General features: G+C 43.3%; 1 pseudogene; it reads left to right on the forward strand.

The window, feature by feature from the left end:
* LOC118997493 (protein FAM92A-like) overlaps positions 1-15,314 on the forward strand; it is a 45,535-nt pseudogene extending 30,221 nt beyond the window's left edge.
* The last annotated feature ends 9,715 nt before the right edge of the window (positions 15,315-25,029 follow it).

The raw sequence follows: 25,029 nt of genomic DNA on the forward strand, positions 1-25,029 counted from the left end.
GTCAAATTATTCATACTTGTTTTTTGACTTGTTAGCTAATGTCCTTTGCCAGCCGTCCCCCGCACCCGCCACACCCCACTTTAAATATCATGGTCCTAATTACAGTGGATGATTATTGAATGGCCAAACGGGCGGACAGACCACGATCACACTCCAGAGGCCCGGCCTCTCTCCTACAAAATGGGACTCCTTTTTTTTTAACACCATCCAATGATGTCACCCGTTTGCGGTTTCTCTGGGACTTTATTAAAATGTTTGTGACGGAGCCAATGTAAACCATCCTAAATCCAACACAGAGCTGAAAGGACTGATTTTAGGGAATGCAAAGATATGGATCATTGGGCCTGTCGAAGCCCCATCTTGAGCCAATTATTGGTGTCATCTTGAGCCAATTTAATCAATCCAAGAGGGATTGGGGGTAGAAGGGGGCGCGGGCCGGGGTTGCGAGTGTTGGTCAAACATGCTGGCTCAAATGCGTACGTCATGAAAGCAACTAAGCCCCAGCTCCATGGGTTTCAGTTGCTGCCCTAACCTGCATTTTTATCCTGGGGTACCTTCTTGTGCCCACTTTCAGCCTCGTTGTTGGGTTTGTTTGAAATTGCTGAGTAGTGCTGGCCCAGGTTTGAGAGAGGAAACCCCAGAAAGCCTTCAAGGCCATTGGCGAGACCATGTCAGGGACGCAGAATGCACCACACACTACTGATATCTGAGCCATTGAAGGGACCCAGGAAAACAACCTTCCAATCCTTCCACCCCAGACATGCTGTAGCTCACAAGGGCTGGGAACAGGCAGAGAGGGACGCTGGGAGACAGAATGCAGTCACTAAGCAGCTCCGAGTATTTACCTACTACTGAGTTGTTCTTTCTTTCTTTCTTTTAAATTGGGCATCCAGATTACAAATTATAAACTGGATGTTTTCCTCACATAAAACACATCAACTAGAAAGAAAAGGCCCAGAGTCACCAGCACTGAACCGATGTGGCCACATCAAGTGCTGAAGCATCATCAGCTCCCAGTTTTATGCTCCGTGCCTTGAACAGGTGACACAACCACAGGTGACACACACAAAATGGCGATGCATGTGGCACACAGCTACTGCCAGCCTCTCGTATTATTATTTATCCACATGTTTTTTTCTATTTTTCCATGCTCCAAACAGGACATCAGGGGTGGTACCTAGGCCTGACATACTTTATTAGCTGCCCATCCTCTCTCCTGCATTGTCCTCACCATCCAGGTTTCAAAGGGCTGCTTCTCTCCCTCCCCCAAGGCAGATCCTTCACATTTTTTTATGATACAGAAAGAATGCAGGCTGTGTCTAGTGTGTGCACTTTGTGTGTTTTGATGGCTAATATCCATGAGCATGCTCACTCACTTCTCCAGAACCGCTATTTGTCTTGGACATGGCACGCTGCAGGCCGGGGTGCACTGGAACGGCTGCCGCGGCAGGGAGCCTGGTCACAGCACATATCTGTGCAAGCGCGAGGCCATGCAATGGAATGCAGATCCATAGCACAATCGTTCTCGACCCCACAAAAATGGGTGGAAAAGGCCCTCTTGAGTTTCGGAATGCATGCTCACCGTCGGTTCACAAAGGAGGTCTCCAAAATATTAATCCAGGAATGAAAGAATACAAATGAGACAACCACCACAATGTTCCCCAATTTAATCACTTTAAAGAGCCTGCCTCACCACCACTGAGTTGTTTTCGGAAAACAATGGATGTTGGATTCATTTCTTCCCGTAATGTGCCATCTGAAAGCTGCTTCGATTGAAACTGACTTTCCTTCTATTTTAACTTGTTTCCAACGACTTTAATTGCAAAACTTATCATTTCTGTAAACCTGACAGGCTTCTGGGACAACACAGGAGCCTCGATCCTCTGAACGTGTTTCAATAAAGCCCAGAATGAACTTTGATTACTGCAACCTCCCAGGAAAGAGCAGGACCTGCAGCTGTGTGGGCCAGGCTGGCTCGGTCTCCCCATCAGTATCTCCACTTGAAAATGTGTTAGTCTGTTTAGAAGCCAGGCTAATCCTACCTTTCAATTATGGAAGGAAATGGATTTTAGATTCAAGACTCAAGGTGGGTCCTCCGAGTGCGAGGATCAAACGCTCTGGTGCTTTCAACAAGCAAATGCTACTGCCTGTCTCAAGGCGGAGGCCAGACGGGACTGCAGGGTTTATAAACAACACTCTGCTATTTATTGGAGCTGCCCACCCGAATCCAAATCTTCCTCTCTTCAACAGCGGCCTATTTACCGCAGTTTAAACGGGGTTCTGCAGCCCGGCCTGCGTCTGCAATTTATTACTTGCTGTGCAAGCTCAGACCCAGACTTTCAATGTCCCTAGTTGAAAGTTTATACCAGTCAGGACAGAAAATTATTCTCTCTGCCTAGGTTGAAGCACATTACTTCTTTATTGAATTAATTATGATAAGGATCATAACTTTAAACGAGGGGTGAGGTGCTGGCTTTCCGCTGGGATTGCTTGGAGCAATTTTCATCCAAGCATTTTTGTAGAGTTATTGAGTCTGGCAGGTCTGAACTTTGGAGAGGAGTAACTTTCTCCAGAACTTGAAAGGGGTTGGACATTGATCCAGGCAAAGCTGTACCAGATTCCATGTCCTGAGACAGGGAAATTTGCACTGCATGCTGAACAAATCACTGTGGGACCGGATGAAAGACAGCTTGGGAACTCCTCATGTGGCCTCAAGCTTGGCCTTTCCCTGGCAGGGCTGGCCCAGGGAGGGCAAGGGACAGGCAGGGACAGAAAGGTCCCCAGCCAGCCCGTCTTCCCCTGCCTCCTACCCTTCCAAGCCCAACCTAGGCTACAGGGGTGTGCAAGCAGTGTGCCTGGCCCTGATACACCGAGGGTGGTGGGTCGATCAGCTGGACCCTGGCTCAGTGGTCAAATGCACCCGTGTCTGAATCTGGCTTCTGCCACTCTCCAGTGGTGTAATAGAAAGAGTGGCCCTTCCCTCCTCTGTCTCTCCCTGTGCCACTGAGCTATTTAAAGTGTGTTTGTGTACGTGTAACATACAGCTGACCCTGAACAGTAACATGGCTTGAACTAAGAAAGTCCACTTACACATGAATTTTTTTCAATAAATATTGCAAATGTATTTTCTCTTCCTTATATTTTCTTAATAACATTTTCTTTATTGTAAGAATACAGTATATGATACACAAAACATACAAAATGTTGTATGTTAGCTGTTTATGTTATGGGTAAGGCTTCCAGTCAATAGTAGGCTGCTGAGAGTAAGAATTATATGCAGATTTATGACTATGCCAGGGGTCAGCACCCCAACTTCCATGTTATTCAAGGATCAACTATATGTCATATAGAAAAACAATATTTTATATACACATGCATGTGCATGTACACACACACACACACACACACACACACACACACACCCCTAGTACTTAGGTGAGGCTTATTTAAAGGTAATCATGAACCCTGGCTGCTGTGGCTCAGTGGATCGAGTGCTGGCCTGACAACCAAAGGGTTGCCGGTTCAATTCCTAGTCAGGGCACATGCCTGGGTTGCAAGCCAGGTCCTCAGGAGGGGGTGCATGAGAGGCAAGCACACACTGATGTTTCTCTCCCTCTCCTCCATCCTTTTCCCTCTCTCTAAAAATAAATAAATAAAAATCTTTAAAATGAATAAAGGTAATCATGACTACTATCATCATTATTACCAGGCAATAGAAAAGTTGAGCCAGGCCAACCTCTCATATCTCTTTCAGCTACAATCTCACAGCTCCTACCCAGGTGACAAAGCAGTGTGGGTCTCCAGCTGCTGGCCCAGGCCTCCTTGCTGCCAGCAGACTGAACTCAAGGCAGTTCTCTGCCCCTCCCCTCCCTACCCCTACTCTCCAGGTTCAGAGGTATGCTGCCTGGCTCCCAAGTGTTGTGACTGGGCATGGCAGTCCCCCAGACCAGCCTCACCCTGGCTAGGTCCCTGTAGCCCCTCAGGAGCAGGCCTTGCCAGGGAAAAAGGGCACTTTCCCGAACATATATTCATATTCAGTGGGCAGCCAGCCCTAGTAGGCAAAGTCTGGCCTATGGGTCAAAATAGGGTGACTGTATAATTTACTATCCAAAGCAGAGCACTTCGAACAGTGAAAGGGGTGCTGATAACAGTCACTCCAGGATAACACACATAACCAGGACATGCTGGCCCCCAGGATGTATGGTTACCCCAGCCTCAGGCCACTCTAGGTCTGAGACACTGCTCCCCTACTACAGAGGAGGACGAGAACATTCCTTTCATATAAACTACACTCAGTCCAACTCTTCAAAATGACCTTCCCTGATGACTCTTGACCTCTCCAGGCCAGGTAGGTTGGTAGGCCCCTGAAGAGCCACACCCAGCTTCCAGCCACATATCCATCACTCATTGTTTTCAGTGTCCCTTTTTTATCCTGATGGGTGAGTGACTGGAAAAGTGGCTGGTCAAGCCCAGTGTCTAAGTTGTCTCTTAGGATTTAAAGAGGGGGGGCCCTTGGGAGGCCCAAGAGCCCAGGCTCATTGCACTCTCCGGTCTATAGCCCTAGGTACCCCAACATGCTCGTCTGCCATCCAGGATGACCTCAGCAACTCTGCTGATGGCCTGGGCAGCCACCACTCAGGCAGCGCTCACAGTCACGTGGTCCTCACTCAGGTCCCCCATGTGTGACTGCTGGAGCCTCACTGGGATTCTATAGGCAGGTGCTATCATCAGCACTGATAGGCAAGGAAACAGACACAGATAAGTAATTTGCCCAACATCACCATGCATAACAGTGGCCCAGCCAGGCCTGGAACCCCAGCAGCCTACAGATGCCCTTAGAGGCCAAGACTCACAATGTACGGGGTGAAATGGGCTTAGGCCTAGACTCCAAGTCTGACTTCACCAATTCCTAGCTGTGACACTGGAAAGTTCCCTTTTATGATGAGTTAATTCAACTGAGGCATGTTCTACGATCAAAAGGGACAATGTACACACAGGTATCTTATAAAGTGGTGGGCCCAAAGCCGTTTCTTAATGTGTCTGTTGCAAAATTCCCCCTGGCAGTGAATCTTCCACTGTGTCCCCAGCAAGAAGCAGCATGGCTGGCCTGGAACAATCTATCCACCATCCTTATCCTCCAGGCTCTGCCCTCAGAGGCTTTGAGGCTGGCCTTGAGCCTCAGTCTCCTCAGAAGGCTGACTCCACTCTGAGAGCAGAGCTCACCATCCCAGGAGCTCAAACCACCAGGTCCTGATGGAGGCAACCCCATTTTACTGTGGTTTCATTCTGCTCCTTCCAAGGAGCAGTGGCCTCCAAGTCTTCACCCCAGAGATGTGCCTGCAATGGATCCACCAGTGTTGTCGAGAGCTGCATTTCCAAAACAGGTGGCCAGTTAACAATGAAGTAGCCAGTGGTGGAGAGGCCGGGGGCTCCACTGTTCAGCTGGCCCGGGCACTGAATGTCCACCCTGAGGCCCTCGAGGCAGGACACATGCCTCTGAGACATGGCTTTTCCTGGTACCTTCCTCTGTCTCCTCAAAGGTGTACGCACACTTTTCATCCCACACACCACAACCCCACCATGGAGCCCACATGGTTTGGGTTACTGGATCCGCCTCTAAATGGGGTGCTATATCATTTTAACCTGCCAGAGAAAGGGTTCCAGAGCTGGGAGCCTGGCAAGGGACAAGGAGCAGGGACAAGGAGCAGAACCTGGGCTCTTGTGGTCTGGCCAGCGCCTGCCCAGCCCTCCCCTTGCTCCCTCCACCTTTGGGCCAACTGAAGCCCTGTCTCTGTATGAGGAGGGTCCCTTCTTCCCCACAGAGCTGAGTGTGGGACAAATACCGTGTTTCCCAGCCTCCTGCAATGTGGGGTGGACAACAAGGTGTTACACCTCCAAGAGCTTACAGACTGAAAATACCAACAGGTCCCCAGAGGTTTTGGAGAGTCACATGGACCATGACAGAGTAGGGAGCATGGCTGAAAGACAGGCCTCCCTTGTCTTTCAGCAGCCCTTCCAACTCAAGGATCCAAGCTGCTTCAGGAAAGATCTAAACTTGTTCACACTAAAATGATCAAATGTTCTGCATGCATTACACTTCACAGAAGTTTTTACATGTTTACAGAAAACATGTAAATAGAAATTTTCAATACAACTCTCCACTCATTACCTTTCCCAAAATACAAATGCACACACACACTGACATACACAAACATGCACATAAACATGCATATGCACACACAAACACACGTGACTCCCCATCCAAACCAAATTACTTAGTATTTCCTGAACACCCCTGCCCTCTCTCCCTAGCAGGCATTTATACTACCTACATCCATTAAAAAGCATCCCCTTACTGTGTTTCTCCAATAATCTTAAATGAATCCTTCAAATGAATCCCAGTTGTTACCTCCTCAGAAGGCTTCCCAGGGGTTCCTTCTCTCCGGGCTGCATTGGGAGTCGCTCCATGGTGTGTCCTCTGTGCCTCCCTCCAGCAGAGCCCTCCCCATCCTGGGCTGTCATCCTCTGTTTTCTGACCGGACTCTCTTACTAAGCTGTCAGCTCCTAAGGGCAGGACCTGGGTCTCATTCTCAATTTCATCTCTGATGCCCAGCACAAGGCTTGGCACAGACTAGGTTCTAGGAAAATGTTGGCTGAATGAGCACATGACAACCTGCAACCTGCATCAAGGAGACTTCTTTCTTTCTCAGTAATGAAGTCAGAGCCCCTGCCAGGGGGATGTAAAGCCAGGCACACATGGAGGAGCTCCTGACCATGACACAGCTGTGCACCCAAACAGAGGCACCCACGAAAACACATGGGCTCCTCTTCTCTGACCTAACAGCATTCATCATTTCCTAAAAATCATTTTGACCATAGCTGGGGAAAAAAAGAAACTAACAAAATCAAAAGCTTAAAGAATTGGCCCTGGCTTGTGTGATCCAGTTGGTTAGTGCATTGTCCTGTAAACTGAAAGGTTGTGGGTTCGATTCCTAGTCAGGGCACATGCCTGGGTTGCAGGTTCAGCTCATGGTTGGTGTGTGTAAGAGAGGCAACCAATCGATGTTTCTCTCTCGCATCAATGTTTCTCTCCCTCTCCCTCCCTTCCCCTCTCCCTAAAATTAATAAGCATGTCCTCAGTTGAGGACTAAAAAAAAACTTAAAGAATTGGTGGCTCAGCATGTCGCTGGGGTCCCCCAAGATACATTCACTAAGAACTGTTCAAATTAAGCCAGTAAACAAATATGCCATGCCAAGCTGTGACCTCTCACACCCAAAGCAGTCTCCACGCTTCCATGCTGGAGGTCTCCTAGCCCACCTCATTAGGTCCCCCCAGAGGCAGGCAGATGGCTCCTTAGCCCACACTGGCTATTATGAGAGCCCATGTTTCCAGGCTACCCTTCTCTGTCACTTGGCCTGAAGCAGTACTTCCTTCCTTTCCCCAGTCACAAGCCTGATGGGAGCCAAAGCGCACTCAGGATGGCAGGAGCTGCCCAGGATACATCTGCCACAAAGCACATGTGGGCATGCCCACCTGCCTGCACAGCCACACACTACACACAGGCCTGGGAGACTACACAGCGAAGGGCTGTTGGCCCTGGAGGTGCTCCATGTGGGTTCAAATATTGATTCCACTCACATTTACTAGCTGGGTGATCTTGGGCAAAATATTTTACTACTTGGAAAATTATAAGACACTGAAGAAAGACATTGAAGAATACACAAATAAAGGAAGCATATACTGTGTTCATGGAGAGGAAGAATTAACGTTACTAAAATTTCCATACTACCTAAAGCAATCTATAGATTAAATGCAATTCCTATCAAAATGCCAATGGCATAATTTACAGAACTAGAACAGATATTCAAAAGTGTATATGGAACCACAAAAGATCCCAAATAGCAACAGCAATCTAGAGGAAAAAGAACAAAGTTGGAAGAATCATGCTACCCAATATCAAACTATACACTATAAGGCCATAGTAATCAAAACAGCCTGGTACTGACATACAAACAGACACATACATCAGTGGAACAGAATAGAGAGCCAAGAAATAAACCCATGCCTTTATAGTTAATTCATGTTTGCTAAAGGAGGTAAAAACATACAATGAGGTAGAGATAGCCCACTGAATAAATGCTGTTGGGAAGACTGGACAGAAATGTACAAAAAATGAAACTAGACCACCTTCTTACACCATACACAAGAATAAACTCAAAATGGATTAAAGACTTAAATGTTAGACTCCAAACCATAAAAATCCTAAAAAAAACATAGGCAGTAAAATCTCAAACACTTCTCCTTTAGCAATATTTTTTCCTGATATATCTCCTTTGGCAAGGGAAACAAAGAAAAAATAAACAAATGGGACTACATCAAACTAAAAAGTTTTTGTACATCAAAGGAAACCATCAAGAAAACGAAAAGACAACCCACTGAATGGGAGAACATATTTGCCAGTGATACATCTGATAAGGGATCAACAGCCAAAATTTATAAAGAACTTATAAAATTCAACACCAAAAATCTGCCCAAATAATCCAATTAAAAAATGGGCAAAGCACTGAATAGACACTTTCCTAAAGAGGACATACAGATGGCCAATAGACATATGAAAGATGCTCAATGTCACTAAGTATCAGAGAAATGCAAGTTAAAGCCACAGTGAGATATCACTGTGTACCTCTCAGAGTGGTGATCATCAATAAATCAAAAACAAATGCTGGAGAGGATGTGAGGAAAAGGGAGCCCTTGTGCACTGTTGGCGGGAATGCAGTTTGGTGCAGTCACTATGGAAAGCAGTATGGAGTTACCTCAAAAAATTAAAAATGAAAACGCCTTATGACCCAGCAATTCCACTTTTGGAAATTTATCTGGAGAAACCCAAAATACTAATTCAAAAGAATGCATATACCTCTTTGTTCATAGCAGCATTATTCACAATAGCTAAGACTTGGAGGCAGCCTTAGTGCCCATCAGTAGATGAGTGGATAAAAAAAGCTGTGTTACATTTACAAAATGGAATACTACTCATCCATAAAAAATAAAAAATCTTACCCTTTGCAACAGTATGAATGGACCTGGAGAACATTATGCTAAGTGAAATACACCTGTCAGAGAAAGACAAGTACCATATCATTTCACTTATATGTGAAATCTAATGAATGAACTGAATTAACAAGCAAAATAGAGACAGACCCATAGAGAGCAGACTGACAGCTGCAAAGGGTGGGGGCCGAATGAGTGGTGGAGAGATTGAGCAAAAAAGAAAAAAGAGGAAAAACTCACAGACACAAACAACAGTGGAGTGATTTTCAGGGGGAGGGAGAGGAGGCAGAGGAGGATAAAGGGGGATAAACAGTGATGGAAGGAGACTTGACTTGGGGCGGTGAACACACACAACACAGTGTACAGATGATGTGTTGTAGAATTGTGCACCTAAAACTTGTATAATTTTATTAACCAGTGTCATCCCAATAAATTCAATAAAAAGGGGAAAAATAGATAATCTGTACCTTTTGGAGATGAGGTACATTAATTTAATTTCTTTTAAAATTTATTTATTTATTTATTTTTAAAGAGGGGGAAGGGAAGGAGAAAGAGAGGGAGAAAAATATCAATGTACAAAACACACATCGATCAGTTGCCTCTCTCACACCTAGTCTGCAACCCAGGCACGTGCCCTGGCTAGGAATAGAACCAGTGACCTTTAAATTTGCAGGCTGACACTCAATCCACTGAGCCACACCAGCTAGCACTAATTTAATTTCTAATACTACATCAGGTTTGCATGCCTAGAATAAACCCATTGGCTTACTCTGGGACATTATGTGCTCTATTTTAGAAACAAATTTCTGAATCAATGTGCTAGCTCTGGGCCTCTCCTTCCTCATCTGTTAAACAGGGGAAATAGTATTTCCTACCTCATATAAGTGGGATGAAGATTAGATCTACCTAAGGAGCTCCTAACACTACCCAGCTACCGTGAGCACTCAGCAGATGTCAGCGATCATTGCTGCTCACCCCCATGGACAGAAATCTGCACTGCTGACCTGTGATTTCCCTACAAGTAATTCCTTGTCATGGGCTAAGAAGTTCCCTTCCCTGACTAAAAGGGGCAACCACCATGCCTGAACATCAGGGGGTTAGGACTCACAATCATTCATTCACTCAACAAACACTTTAATGGGCCTCTACAGTGTGCCAGGTCGTGGGGAACCAGAGACGGGACAAGGTCCAGCCCTGCCTTCAGGAGCACATCTCCAGTTTGGCACGGAAGGCAGAGCTGGTGGTAACAACGGTCTGTTTTTTTTTTTTGCCATAGTTGGGAAAAAAGAAACAAACAAAATCAAAAGCTTAAAGAATGGGTGAAAGACACTTCCTCTCAGCATGACATTGATGTCCCCAGAGATACACTACCTGAAAGTGCCATGATGAAGCATTGAGAAGAAAGGGAGAAGTGGAGGGAATGGAGAGGGGAATAATCCAGCTGTGGGAAATCATGGAAAGCTTCTTGTAGGAGGAACATCTAAGTACTGAATGCTGAGCAAAAGTATACAGCTATGTGAAGGAGTGAGGAATATGGGAGATGAACCTAGGCTGCACTGGCTCAAATTAATTAACTAGTGACAACAAGCATCACAACCAATAACTTCATCTTTCAAGCATTTTCTTTGTGCCAGGCCTGCTGTCAAGCATTTTAGCCACATTACCACATTAAAGCCTCACCCTTAGCTCTAAGGAGAGAGGACCAACAGTCTCTGCTTTGTGTTTTGTTCCTCAGTGGCATCTGGAATGTAGGTAGTACCCAGTAAATATGTGTTGAATGAATAAAGATCAGCACCCTTAGAAGGTTGGTTCTAATGTGGTCCCCATCTTACAGTTGAGGAAACTGAGGCACAGAGCAATCAAAGCCTCGTTGAAGGATGTCCCACAGCCAATTGTGAAACAGACCTAGGGTTGGATGGAGCTCTGTCTGGTGTCGGACCAGCACTCTCCCCACTTGGGCTCACTGATGGCGAACTTGGCCTGTAGAGACCTCCACAGCCAAAACAGCCACTCTCTCATGTGCTATAAAAGACCAGGTCATGGAAAATCAACCTGAGCTCCCCTCAGAGTGGGCTCTGTGAGAAATACTAGCCAGCAGGGTGCCCACTGCCCTGCCCACCCCAATGGCTGCCCATTCTGCAGCCTGTGTTTACATTTCTCCCTCAGTCTGGAGGCTACAGATTGAAATTATCTCCTCTCAGCTGTGTCAGCCCGTCCTGAGCCTCACTCCCAGCCCCAGCACCTCCCAGCAAGTCTGAAGCAGACACAGCTGGATTCTGATAAAGACAGTTCTGTCCCATTGGTTTTGGATGGGGTGAGAGAGGATCCACTCTCTCAGCCAGCAGCCCTCCCTGCCTGGGGACTGCAGGAAAGCGGAGGGATCCCCCACCCCATCCCAGCCCCAGCAGCCCCTAGGAGAGCAGAGTCTGTGTTTGGCCCTAGGCCTCCACACTGACTTCCAGGGAAGTAGCCATCCTCACTGTCTCAGTGATGAAACTTATTGCTGTGCAACCCTGAGTCAGTTCCCTCCTCTCTCCAGGCCTCATTTATTTCATCTGTACAGTGAAGGAAGTTGGGTGATATGCAGGGATTTGCCTCATGCCAGCCTCTTCTAAGCTCCCTGAGGCCAGCCCTCATTCTTATCTGTATCCCCAGCAGCCAGCACAAGGCCTAGCAGTCAATAGGTGCTCAAGGAGTGTTTGTTAACTGAGTAAATGATACATGTCTCTCTGTCTTCCTCCCCTGCCAGTGATGACTTCCCTTTCCAAGCTCTCAGGGCCCTCATGAACCCTATCATACCTTGGAACCCATCTCCCCACCCCCTTGGCCAGCAACAGACTCCAGGCCATATCTTGATCTACAGAGTGATCTTTCCCCATCACTGCTCTTGATGTAGGGTCTCAAAAAAATCATTTAGTGCATTGCAGGATCTCAATATACACTAGCTATTACCATTATTATCATGTCAGGTAAGTTCATTTACACAAAAGTCTTAGTAGTCAACAGAAAATGAACACGTCTCTTTTCTAGAAGGGACAATCCCAGAGAACAAATCTCTAGGCATGATATCCCAAGTGCTACTTGACATCTGAAGATGTGAGCCTGGACCCCAGGTGTGGGAAGGACGCAGGGCAGCCATTCCTAGCAGGGCTGTGGGGTCCTGAGGCTGAAGTCTATGTCTCCAGAAAGACAGAGGAGGCAGAATGAGGGCAAGAGTTTCTCAGCTAGGCCGGCCACAAGAACATGTCCCTGTGCGGAGGGGCCACGTACTTAGCATGACCTGGAACCGTGATGGCAATAGTGCCAAAGGTAGAAATGCAAGCAGAGAGGGATGGGATCAGTATGGGCTGAGGCATGCATAGGCTCTGTTGTGGGGAGTCATGCTTGACCTAGAACCAGGTATTAAGTCTGAGAAACTTGCAGAGCTAAAACAGGCTGAACAACATGTCCACAATACAAAACAATTTTAGACGCAGTGGTTGAGTTCTAGGCTATGCCATAGCCAGTATTGAATTCTTATTCACACTTCAAAATCCTGATAAGGATTTCTATTCCTGGTAATATTGTGGATTTGATATTCTAAAACAAACAAACAAACTCCTGGTTTAAAAATGTACTGCATGAAACACGTCAAACAATCCTTTTAAATGCAGAGCTGGACTTGCAATGAAATAAGGACTCTCCGAATGTCAGAGGTGAAGAGGAGACAGGCCTCCAGCCTGGAGCACCAGTGCTACACCAGGGCAGCCCCGTGGCATTTACTGATACCAGGATACTGAAGTCTCAGGGTCTATCAGCAATGGGGAAGACAAGGCCTTGGGCATATGTGTGATTGGATCCCCATCCCACTCCTTTCCCATACATAGAAGTTGCGGCCTTTGAAGGGCTATACCCTCAGTGAAAAGATGGACTAGAAAAAAATCTGCCCACCATCAAAGGAAGAAAAAATCTCAACTGTTTTAGACCCATAATTTAATCTCAGGCTCGAATCCAAGTGAGGAAAAAGAAAAATTTAAAAAAAGACTTGGCTGAATTCATACCCAAAGCCCTGCACTCTGCAAGTCTGGGTTCAGATTTCCATAACCTTTTCAGTCCAGGGAACCCCAAGTCAAGAAACTAAAGCAGTCTCAGGCCAGCAGTGCTCTGCAACACACGGCAGAGGCAAAAGCGGACTGTCTCTGGAGGAGCACTGCATCAATCCAGGCCCCTTCAGTTCCCTGGGGGTTCAGAGTAGTCAGAGTTCACAGTCAAAAAGGTGCAGGGCACAAGGAACTGTAAGTAGAAATCCTCAGAAACAACCAGTAGTAGAATTATACCCAGAAGGACATTAAACACTGGAATAATTAGGTACAGTGTGTGATTTAAATAAGTTTAAAATGTTGAACAAAGTAAAACAGAACTGAAAACTCAAGAAAGAAACATACTATTAGAAATGACCAGGCCGAGCCCTAGCTGGTGTGGCTCAATTGGTTGTAGCATCGTCTGTAAACTGAAAGATTGCAGGTTTGAACCCCATTCAGGGCAGGGGTTGCAAGTTCAATCCTCAGTGAGGGCTTTCTCTCTCTCCCGCTCTCTCTAAAAGCAATGAAAAAATGTCCTCAGGTGAGGATTAAAAAAATGAGCAGGCCCATTGGATGGATAAATACAGGATAGATAGATAAAACTTCTTGAAACAGAAACTCAAATCATTGAAACTGAAAGCCCAATGGAACTGGTTGAATGGTTGAATACAGAATTCCTACACTGCAAGGCAGATCTACAGAAATGTCTGAGAGTGCAGCACAAAGATAAAGATATGAAAAATATAAGAGACATGGAGGATAAAATAAGAAGGTCTAAATTATGTCCACTTAGAGTTTGTGAAAATATAATTTAGGGACAGGCAATCTTTGAAAACTAATGACTAAGAATTTTTCAAAATTGACAAAGAACATAAATCGTCAGATTCAGGGATCACAAGAAATCACACCAGGAAAAGTAAAAATGAAATCACATATAGACAAATCATAGTGAAATTGCAGAAAAATCCTTAAAAATGCCTCAGGGAAAAGACAGATGACTTATAAAAGAACAAGCAGACCAATAACCACAAGAATAGCGGCTACAGGCAATAAAATAACACCTTCAGCACGTTGAGGGAAAATAACTACCTAAATTCTACACTCAGCTCCACTCTCACTCTAGTATAAGAGGAAAGCTCTTTGGCTCCGGTGGCAGCAGCAGCTGGCTCCCCAGCACACGCCTGGTGACTCGGAGCCTGTTGTTGAGCCCCAGTCCAGGGTCATGGCAGTGCTCAAGGCAAGATGTTGAGGTACAGAGTGGAAAAAACCAGGATGCTTAAACCAGACAACTGCAAGACGCTGTCATAAATATGGAGAAGTATTATGAAGAGCTGTGCCAAATCTTTGCTGCATATGCGCAGAACACTGCCAGACTACGAGACAAAGCAGACCTCCTGGTGAACCTCTACATGCCTCTACAGAGAACCCAAATTTAAAGCAGGGCCTGAAAAACTTTGCTGATGGGTTTGCCAAACTTCAGAATTATCAACAGGCAAAGGTTGAAATACTTAAAGCCAAAGTAGTTGAGCCATTGAAAGTTTATAGAACCATTGTGAAAATGAAACGAGTTGACCTCAAAGCAACACTAACATCAAGGAATCAAAAAGCTAAACAGCTCAGTTCAGAAAGAACACATCGGAGACGACTGTACTTGAACAACAATAATAAAAAGAAAGAAAACACATCAGCAAAACCCATCTGATTGACATGTTATTTCACATGCAAAAATGAAACTACAGAGAGCTACAATGGATGCTACCCAAACAACTCACCATCTGCAAGAAACTATTGACAATTTTGAAAAGTATAAAATACAGCATATAAAGACTTTACTTTCAGAATTTATTATTATTGAAATGTTATTTTATGGCAAAGGTCTAGAGGTCTACAGTGCTGCCTACCAAAATATACAAAAGATTGATGAAGATTTAGAGGTTTTCTTGAAATTCTTTCTACCAGATTATACATCTCATTTAGATATTGTAAGAGCAAGTCTAAAGTCACCTCTTCAGAGATCACTGTCAGCTAAGTGTGTATCTGGAACAAAACAGGTCAACTGAGAAAAGATCAAAACACAGAAGATGATGACGAAGAGGACGAAGACTTAGATTTAACAGAAGAAAAACATTAATTTTCTTAAGTAAGCTTCACCTTTCCATTTTTATCTTAAATGATTTATAATCCAGAATTACTGAATTGTAAAACTTTATCCTGGTTTGATACATTAAACCTCAAAATGAAATACTACTGGAAATACAAATTAATTCAAGGAAGTTTATGCTGACAGATACGAAGGCCTTCAAAAACATTACACACCAGTGATTTCAACATCCTGTCTAGCAGCACGTAGACTTTTTGGATAGCTCTGTTTTTTCAAAAAGATTATGCATTTCAAAAGTATTTCACATTAATTAATGCACTATACTTAGTTGGGGTTGCAACAGTGAGTAAATGACAAAAAATAGATTGAACAATTGCACCTGCTTTCTTCTAGGTTAACACACCATGCTTTCATCATCAGAAAAGGGTCCTAGATAGTCATTCTAATTAAATACGAATTTTATCCCATAAAACCTTAATCAAAAAGACAAGGATTTCCCCTTACCTTTTTTTTCACTTTTATTAAAACCTGAAGTTTCATCATCTAATACATAATTTTACTTTTCAACAAGATTGTCATCACTCTTCAATTAAGGGTAATGGAAATCTAGAATATAAGTGTTTTACAGCTACACTTAAAACATAAATTTTAGCTTTAAAAAAATAGGCACATTCAGCCTGATTCTGATTTTATTTTATTTTATTTTTTGTTTGTATATTGTATTTTTGTAATAATTATTTTACTGTTGTTCAATTATAGCTGTCTGCATTTTCCCCCCAACCACTCTGATTCTGATTTTAAAACAAAAGTGCTATCACACTAAAGCTGTACATGGTACTACAATTACAGCTTTGGAAAAGCAGTAATTTAGTGATGTTGCCTTGGAAAACCATGAATCATTAAAAATTACATGAAAATTTTACCAAGTTACCATTTAATAAATAAAAGAATATACAGTCACGCTTATTCCTAATGATATAAAACTATTTATTTATGTGTTTGTTTGCTTATTTATTTATTTAACAATATAAAACAATTTAACCAGAGCCTTTCTTTATGTCTGATGCTTTTATTTCTTTAAATGGAGAGCTGTACTTTGTTATTTTGTGGATCCCACTGAGGCATATAAAAATTATGAAATTTATAAAATTCTTTGGGAAAACTAGAAAAATCAATTATTCATAACAGAAAAATAAAGACTTTCTAGAAAAAAGAATACGTGAACAACATCCATTTATCCATGGATGACGAAGATGTGGGGTCTGCACACACGACGACACGTTCAGCCCTAACGAGGAAGGACATCCTGCCATCGCACAACAGAGAGGACATTATGCTAAGTGAAATAAGCCATATGCTGCATGATCTCACTTACATGTAGAATCTAAAGTAATCGAACTCATAGAAACAGAGTAGGATTGTGATGACCTGGGGCTGGGAGGGATGCAGAGCTGTTGGTCAAGAAGTACAATCAGTTATGCAGGATAAGGTTTGGAGATGTAATGTATAAAACATGACAGTAGTTAACAATACTGTATTGTACACTTGAAATTTGCTAGGAGATATCACCATGCATACATATACACACACAAATAATAACTATTGAGGTGATGGATATATTAATTAGCTAATCATAGTGAATATCTCACAATGTATACCTATAACAAATTATCAAGTTGTACATCTTAAATATACAAATTTTTAACTGTCAATTATACCTCAATAAAACTAGGGAACTAAATAAGAGGACCATAGCCTTTCAGACAAAGAGCAGTGTTTACTACCACAAGTCTTCACTAAAGGACCAAAAGAAGAAAAATGGTTTCAGAAAGATCTTCTACAAGATGAAACTGAGAACAAAGAAAACAGTAAATATGTACCTAAAGTTAAACAAGCATCAGTTCTATTATATGACAATAATAGCTCAGAGTGAGGTAAAAATAATTTGAATTAGTGGACAATGATAATAGTAAGATATGGGAGATGAGAGGAAGGTGGTTATCTTTAAGCATTAAAGGTATCTGCTAAAGTTTTTAACAGTAACCACTAAAATCAAAGCTAAACTTTCCAAGTCAACAGAGAAAGAAATGGAATTTTTAAAAAAATCTTAAAGTTTAATCCAGATTCAGCAATACATTAAAAAGATCATACACCATAATCAAGTGTGATTCATCCCAGGAATGCAAGGATGGTACAATATTTTCAAATCAATAAATGTAATACACCACAAAGACAAAGTAAAGGGCAAAAGTCACATAATCATACCAATAGATTCTCAAAAAGCACTTAATAAAATCCAGCACCTATCTATGATAAAAAAAAACCACTCAGTAAAGTAGGAATAGAGGAAGTATACCTCAACATAATAAAGGCTATATATGAGAAATCTACAGCCAACATCATACTCAATGGCCAAAAACTAAAAGCTTTCCCCTAAGATCAAGAACAAGACAAGAGTATCTGCTTTCACCACTCTTATTAAACACAGTACTGGAAGTTCTAGCCACAGAGATCAGACAAGAAAAAGAAATGAAAGGCATCGAAACTGGAAAGGAGGAAGTAAAACTGTCATTATTTTCAGATGACATGATAGTGTACATAGAAAACCCTATAGTCTCCACCAAAAAACTAATCAACCTAATAAGTAAATTTGGAAAAATAGTGGGATACAAAGTCACTATTCAGAAACCAAGGGTACTTTTGTACACCAATATTGAAATATAAAGAGAAACTAGGAAAAAAATCCCATTTACTAAAGCAACAAGAAAAATAAAGTACCTATGAATAAACTTAAGCAAGAAAGTAAAAGACCTGTACTTGGAAAACTATAGAACACTGAAGAAAGAAATTGAAGAGGATACAAGTAAATGAAAGCATATATCATATTCATGGATTGGAAGAATTAACGTCATTAAAATATCCATACTACCCAAAGCAATCTATAGATTCAGTGCAATTCCTATTAAAATACCAATGGCATATTTCACAGATCTAGAACAAATATTTCAAAAATGTATATGGAACCCCCTGGCTGGTGTGGCCCAGTGGATTGAGCACTGAATTATGAACCAAAGGGTTACAAGTTTGATTCCCAGTCAGGGCACATGCCTGGGTTGTAGGCCAGGTCTCCAGTATGGGGTGCTCTAGAGGCAGCCACACACTGATGTTTCTATCCCTTTCTTTCTCTTTCCCTTCCCCTCTCTGAAAATAAATAAATAAAATATTTTTTAAAAATGTATATGGCACCATAAAATACCCCAAATAGCCTCAGCCATCTTGAGAAAGAAGAATAAAGTAGGTGGGACCACAATACCTGATATCAAACTATACTACAAGGCCACTGTAATCAAACAAGTCTGGTACTGGCATTAAAGCAGACATATAGATCAATGGAACAGAATACAGAATAGAGAGCCCATAAATAAACCCATGTCTCTATGGTCAATTAATATCTGACAACGGGAACATGAGCATACAATGGAGTAAAAACAGCCTCTTCAGTAAATGGTGTTGGGAGAACTAGACTGGTACATGCAAAAAAAAAAATGAAACTAGCCCACCAAATCACACTATACACCAGAATAAACTCAAAATGGATAAAAGATTTAAGTATAAGTTGTGACATCATAAAAGTCCTAGAGGAAAACATAGGCAGTAAAATTTCAGATATCGTATGCAGAAATATTTTTGCTGATACATCTTCTAGGGCAAGGAAAATAAAGAAAAAAATAAATCAATGGGACTACCTCAAACTAAAAATAGTTTGAGTTGTATACTTCTGTACAACTTAAGAAACCATCAGCAAAATGAAAAGGGAACTGACCATATAGGAGAATATATTTACCAATGATACATCGGACAAGGGTTTGTTCTCCAAAGTGTATGAAGAACTAATATATCTCAACACCAGGGAGACAAACAAGCCAATTAAAAAATGGATGAAGGACCTGAATAGACACTTCTCAAAGGAGGACACACAGATGGCCCATAGACGTATGAAAAGATGTTCAACATCACTAGCCATCAGAGAGATGCAGATTAAAACCATAGTGAGCCCTGGCTGGTGTGGCTCAGTGGATTGAGTGCTGGCCTGTGAACCAGAGTTACCAGTTCTGTTCCCAATGAGGGCACATGCCTGGATTGTGGGCCAAGGATGTGCAAGAGGCAACCACACATAAATGTTTCTCTCCCTCTCTTTTCCCCCTCTTCCCCTCTCTCTAAAAATAAATAAATAAAATCTTTAAAATATATACAAAATACTTTTTAGTGTAAACACTGGTGACATGAAATATTCATTGCTGTATCGCTTATTGTGTTTTTATGCTGTATTATACTTTTTTATGAGTTACAATAGCAGCAATGAAGTTGTTTGTATTTCGCTTAACTAAAACAAAAATGCTTTTATCTTGCTATAGAAGACACATATTTCAGTTAAACAATAAATATTAAAAATAAACCACAATGAGATATCACCTCCTACTAATCAGAATGGCTATCATTAATAAATCAACAAACAAGTGCTGGCGAGGATGCGGAGAAAAGGGAACCCTGTTGCACTGTTGGTGGGGATGCACTGGTGCAGCCACTGTGGAAAACAGTATGGAATGTCCTCAGAAAACTAAAAATGGAACTGCCCTGTGAGCCAGAGATTCCACAACTGGGAATATACCCCAAGAATCCTGAAACAATTCAAAAGAACTTATACACCCTAATGTTCATAGCAGCATTATTTACAATAGCCAAGTTCTGGAAACTGCCTAAGAACCCATCAGTAAATGAATAGATCAAAAAAACTGTGGTACATTTACACAAATGGAATACTACACAGCAGAAATACAGAAAGAAAGAATTCCTACCTTTCATAACAGCATGGATAGAAACGGAGAATATTACACTAAGTGAAATAAGCCAGTTGGTGAAAGACAAATACCATATGATCTCACCTATAAGGGGAACGTAATGAACAAAGATAAACTAATGAGCAAAACAGACCCAGAGACATGGAAACATGGAACAGACTGACTGGGACCAGAGGGGAGGAGGGGGATAATGGTGGAAAGAAGGGGAAGAGACTACACAAAGGACATGTATGCATAACCCATGGACATGGGTGACGTGGTACGGATAGACTGTGCGAGTGGGGGTGCACCGAGTGGAGGAAGGCAAAGGGGGAAATTGCGACAACTGTAGTAGAAAAACAGTTAAAATTTTTCAAAAAGTCAATGAATAAAAAAAAAAACCTTACGGTTAAGCAAGATATGAATAGTCCCTGACCTTGAGAGGCTCAGAGTCTTCTCAGGGATACTCTGGGTATAGAGGACAAGCAAATAAAAACATAATTCTACTAACAATGTTATAAATGTAAGACAAGGTCAGCGCTGACAAGAATAAGGGGAATGGGTTGTGATAGTCATAGTTCACATGAGTAAAAACCAATGCGGTCGCTCCTACGGCTCCCCCGGTATTCCCCTCTCACTTCAGGGCCCTTAGAGCCGTGTGGCCCATGTGCAGGTGTGTGCAAAGGGGGCACCTGTGGGAATGCTACTGCAGCACTATGTGAATACCAAGCCCCCCAAACAACCTAAATACCCATTAATAAAAGAGTGGGCAAAAGTGCAGCTTAGCCATAACCTAGAATATTTCTTCACAGTAAAAGGAAGATAAGGTAGATCTACTATGTTCTATCATCAAATATCTAATATCAAATACTCACTTTAAACCTACACACACACAAACACATACACATACACACACACCACATCCCATGCGTAGATCTTCCAGGCCCAGGACAAGGACCTGGCACCTCATAGATGCACAATAAATGTGAACTGAATTGAACTGAACTGAACTGAGCCAAGTACACAGAGAGGGGTAAAACAAAACAAAACAAAACCCAGGAGGAGCTTCTAGCAGAAAAAGAATAAGACGGGGGATGAAAGTCCCTGGCTGACACTATGGGGATGCTTTGTCTACAAGCAAAGGGCAGAAACAGAGGGGAAACCCACAGACACCTCTTCAGCATAGAGGCTCCCACCCCTGCCAGGCCCACACCCAAGGGGATCTGGGCATGAGGAACCAGACCCAGACTGAGGGGGAAGAGAAGGCTGGAAAAGGCTCAGGCAGCAAGCTCCCACCCTTGCCGCCTTCCCACACTATCAGCTCTTGACTTCCTGTTTGACCAAACTTGGCAAGTGTGTTTTTGAAAGCCCCTATCTTTGGGAAGAGTTATGGGGGAAGGGAAGCCCAGATTTCTCAAGGGGCCAGAGTGACTACCCAGCCCACAGCTCTGCACCTCTGCCTTGAACTTCCAGAGAGGGGAAGTTCTGCCGTGCCTGGGTCACAGGGCTCAGGCTTCTCTCCCATGGGAAGCCGAAAGGTCACATAAATCTTAGGGGGTGGGATGTCTGTCTGTGCGTATGGGTGCCCACGTGTGCTTGCATGTGCATGCTCCAATTTGACTCCTACCCAACCACACATAAAATTATCTCCTGCTATGCACTGGGCACATTTTGGGGCCCTGGAGATGAATCAGCTCTTTTCTATGTCTGAGTCCTGACCTCTCATGCCTCTTCATTCACCATTCTGGGCTCTATATGGACTATTAGTACATCCTACACATAGCAGGCTGTTTCTCCCTGCCAAGCTCTCACTGAGTACCGCTCCTCCAGCCTGGGACTCCTTTCCTCTCTCACCTGGCTACCATTTTCCTGTCTTTCTGATTTGGCACAGGTGTTACTGCCTCCAAGAAGTCTTCTCTGTCACACCCTTGTTCCTAGTTGGGCCAGAGTCTCTCTTTGGGATCTTAATCATGTCCTGGGCCTCAATATGTCTATTGTGGAACATACAGCAATATGAAAACCAACATTAAAGAAGCGTTTCCTGTGTTCCAGGAGTGGTGCTAAGCAGTGAACATGTACTAATGTGTTTAATTTTCATAATACCCCTATGAAACGGGATAGCTTCTAGCTGCCTTCCTGGAAGCCATTTTCTCTCCTTTTTCACTTACTTAGCTCTAATTCTATTGGGAACAGCAATATCCCCAGCTTAATAATCACATCTCATTCCTATCTTGCAATTAAATTCTGACCAATAAATAGGATGTAGGTTCAAGTTGTTAAAGGAGAGTTATGGGAATAGTCTTTTTTTTTAATTGTTCAAATATAGTTGTCTCCATTTTCCTGCCATTTTCCCATGCCCCACTCACCCCACCTCCCACCCTCAATCCTATTCTCCTTTGACTTTGTCCATGGGTCCTTTATACATGTTCCCTGATGACCTTTAAAGGGTGCCTGATACAGCTGGAAAGCACATGTTGCCCTTCCTCTTTAATCCCTCTTCCAGCCTGGAATGTTGACATGATGGCTTGAGCCACAGTAGTCATCTTACAACCATGAGACAATCTTGAAAAGGAAGGCCACATGCTAAAAATGATAAAATAGCAAAATAGAAGTAAGTTCTACTTTTTATGTGGCCAGGTAAACTCCTAATGGATTAAACCTCCCAGTGATAATAACTATTAACTCTGAATGAAATTAAAAATACAACTATTTAAAGGCACTGGACAGTGAAAAACAGCAGGCAAATTCTGGATGGAAGATGGCATTTGGAATAGGGGATAGGGCACAGGCTCTTTCTCACTTTTGTGGCTTTTAGCTTGAAGACAGTTCAAAGTCAGTTTAGGCAGACACTGACCAGACAGCGCCATGTGGGATGACTAAAGCTCTTATAAAACCCCTTGGTTTTTCTGGCTTAAAGAAGAAGAGGATCAAGCTTAGGGAAACCTCAGCTGCCAGAAAGTGAAAGGAGAATTCTAGAAAGAACAGAGTCGAAGACAAAGAGCCCTGAATTCTGCGCATAAACTTTCACGCCTCTGGTGAGTGCTGACCCGTGCCTTCATGCAGCAGGCTCAAAGCTGCTCAGCTGAGGATAAAAGAACTCAGTGAGATTTGCACTGCTGACCCAGGAACATAATCTACAGTTGGAGTCCAACAAAGGTAATTTCCAACTAAAAGAAAAAATCAACACCCTCTGTAAGAATATAACAAAGCCCAGTGCCTCCACATATTACACTCACAATGTCCAGGATACAATAAAAAAAATGTTAGCCCTGGCTGGTGTGGCTCCGTGGATTGAGCACTGGACTGCAGAGCAAAGGGTCACCAGTTTGATTCCCAGTCAGGGCACATGCCTGGGTTGCAGGCCAGGTCCCCCGTAGGGTACATATGAGAGGCAACCACACATTGATATTTCCCTCTCTTTTGCCCTCCCTTCCCCTTTCTCTAAAAATAAACAAAATCTTTAAAAATATATATTAGTCAACATATATGAAGAACAGAAAACCACGACCAACTTGCAAGAGAAAAGACAATTAATGGAGACAAGGAAGTTGGAATTAGCAGACAAAGATTTTAAAGCAGTTATTAGATCAAGGATGTAAAGAAAGTGCAGTAGCAATGAATCAAGATGGGAACAGATGTTTATGCTGTTGCCTTTGGGCTGAGCGCATCTGGGGAAGATAGGATACCTGTGCAGAGCTGGGATTGAGAAGGGAGAGAGAAAGAAGGGGAAAGAAGGGAAATAAAGGGAAGGGAGAGAGAGAAGGAAGACAAGGTGATAAAAGAAAAGTGAAGAGAAAAGTACAGAACAGCAAGTGCATGGGTTCCAATGGCTGAAGAACAGTGTACTGAGAAGGGAGAGCCGTCCCCTGCCCCCTGACCTCTGTGACCTGAGAGTCACCCTTTTCCAGGTGCCTCAGTCCTCATCTTGTCACCTCAGGAGCATTGTTCATCCTGTGACCATCCAACTCCTGCTTCCTCTGAAACTACTACATCCAGGCAAGGACATTCCAATACTCTTCCAATGTGCAGGGAGAGGAAGAAGGAAACAAACAGAGGCTCCATGATTAAGTAGGAGAGTGACAGGATAGGACTCATCCTGTACAACTACAAAGCCCCTTCCCATGCCCACTTCCAGCTTCCAACCATGTGGTGGGCACCATCAAGCTGAACCACATGGACTTGCACCCAGTTGCTCCCAGGAGGGCTTCTGTCGGGACAGCTGGGCCACCAGCCAACACTGCCCAACCATACCTTCACGTTGAGGTGCACAGAAACTGTGTGGGTGTTGAGGTGGTCTTGGAGGACTCTGGGTATACTCAGACACACAGTGAAATTCAAAGTACAATTTCTGCAAGTACAACACCCAAGTCATAGCCCTTTGCTCATGGGCAGCAGCAAACAGAACAAACATAAACATCACATTTACCCCCTCGCTCTAGTCACCTTCACAGCTGATTTCTGCACCTTGTCATGGTTCTATGGGATTGCCAGGACAATCTTTTCTTCCACTTAACAGAGGTAAAAACTGAGGCCACCCAAACATAAGAAATGGGTTTCATTTTGCACAGTGATGTACAAAAAATAGCAGATGTAGGTCTATAACCCAGGGGTCCTGTGCCCCAGTCAGAGCTCTGTCCCACAAACCAGAGAGGTAGGTGCCTTCCTGCATCCTGTGTTATCCTGTGCCCCCTACCATTGCTTGTGAAGTAGGCATGTTCATCTACACTCAGCTATGAGCTTTTAGAGGGTAAGGACTGTGTCCCTTCACTGCTGTCTCCAGCAGCCAGCACAGAGCAAACAGAGACTTGAAGTATGATGTAAAAGCTTAAACCAGCCTTGGGAAGAGAAGAGTAAGCTACAGTACAAGGCAGACCTTCTCCAGAAGTCGCCCCCTTCTTTCCCAACAAGCATGTGACTGCAGCTGCCCCAGCATTGGAGACCACCAGCATAAACACAACACATGTCATCTTTAGGCAAAGG

This window comes from Sturnira hondurensis, unplaced genomic scaffold (assembly GCF_014824575.4).
Source record: "Sturnira hondurensis isolate 20B ecotype Veracruz unplaced genomic scaffold, ASM1482457v3 Scaffold0013299, whole genome shotgun sequence".
Classification (NCBI taxonomy): domain Eukaryota; kingdom Metazoa; phylum Chordata; class Mammalia; order Chiroptera; family Phyllostomidae; genus Sturnira; species Sturnira hondurensis.